This window comes from Penaeus chinensis, chromosome 40, assembly GCF_019202785.1.
Source record: "Penaeus chinensis breed Huanghai No. 1 chromosome 40, ASM1920278v2, whole genome shotgun sequence".
NCBI lineage: Eukaryota > Metazoa > Arthropoda > Malacostraca > Decapoda > Penaeidae > Penaeus > Penaeus chinensis.
Window position 1 is genome coordinate 241767 of NC_061858.1, and position 1406 is coordinate 243172.

At 38.8% G+C, this 1406-nt stretch overlaps 1 protein-coding gene across 1 annotated transcript in view; it reads right to left on the minus strand.

Moving 5' to 3' along the window:
- Nucleotides 1–623: 623 nt before the first annotated feature.
- LOC125047033 (rho guanine nucleotide exchange factor 11-like) overlaps nucleotides 624–1406 on the minus strand; it is a gene marked incomplete in the record, with an annotated part of 113316 nt that continues 112533 nt past the window's right edge. Inside the window, 1 exon segment of the mRNA XM_047645064.1 lies at nucleotides 624–1406. This exon segment is cut by the window's right edge and continues 1465 nt beyond it.

Sequence of the window (1406 nt, forward strand, 5' to 3'; positions counted from 1 at the left end):
CATAAAAGGTGTTCATGTCAATGGATAAGCTATGGAAACTGCATGTAAATACATTTTGTCTTACTATGGAAAAGTTCAATAATAGTAAAACAATTTACTAAAAATCTGTGGAGTGCAAGCCACTTCCACAGTTGTGGAAAGTTTGGTTCTTCTCTAAACAATTCCCTAAATGTTCAACATAAGGACCCATCCACTTGGACAATTTTGCCCAGTAAACTTTGCTCAGTGTGACATCAGAAATGGATAAACCATCAGCAAATGTTTAGTGATGTATCAATGCTTTGCCTGTTGGTCGTTGGGGTTGGGTGCAGTCAGGCGCACAAACTTACATATTGATTATTTTCTTGGGTTCCTACAAGACATGTCGTACACCACTCGATCCTGTTTCTGTCACTGCCAGGCTCTGACTGCCCAAGACTTCTGCTTGGACAGCAGCAGAAGTCCACAAGACAAGGGCAAAGTTTTCCAAGCAAAGTATGCCCATGTGGATGGGACCTAAGGCTCTAAAGAAAGAAAATATTCTTTGCGGTAATTTCTCACCAAGGGATGGGATTCAAAAAGTTAATTGTACATTTCACAGTTAAACAATCACAAGAAAGGCTGACTGGTATGACAAAAACGGATTGCTTTAGTCATTTTATTACTTTCGCACTTAGGCTGCGCTATACATTATGCTGACAGGTTATACAATAATGTTATTACAATTTACAAATGATCACTTTTGTGGTAATGTGTTTACTGTCTACCCTTTGGGCAACAAAGATATGTACAGACAAATGAATAAGAGAACAAACACCCTTTTTGTGATGACTGAGAAGTGGCCATGGAGTGTTGGGCCAAGTCTGGGGAACATGGCACTGGAAACATGTATTGCTAATCCCCATTCCTTTACTTTCCTTCCATACGCACTGTCAATCCCAGGTTCTATATCCCACGTCATACTATATCTATGCATTTGTAATTCCATATGGGCTTGGTTGCCAATACACAGAAAAGATGCAGAGTCTTCCATCACCACTTTATACTGATTTTACTTCTGCTGGGATGACCCTAATCTCAGATCAGCTGTCTCTACTGTCCTCACACGAACAGTATAGGATACTGACTACATATTCAAAACCCTTTAGGCATAATCAACCAAAAATTTAATAAGACAAGAATGAACATGATTATATATATGATACATCATACTCAACATTGTCTATAAACATAATACATTTGGACATCACTCTGACGGCACTTGATCAGGTAAAAATCTGGCAATGTAGATGGCTGGAGGTCCAGCTTGGAAATAACATTGATCTGCATGGTGTGTGTTGCATGTCAATGTGTGTCTTATGTTTATGCCTATGCCTATGCCTGTATTTATATTCATATATGTCTATCACACACTTACACACAACTGA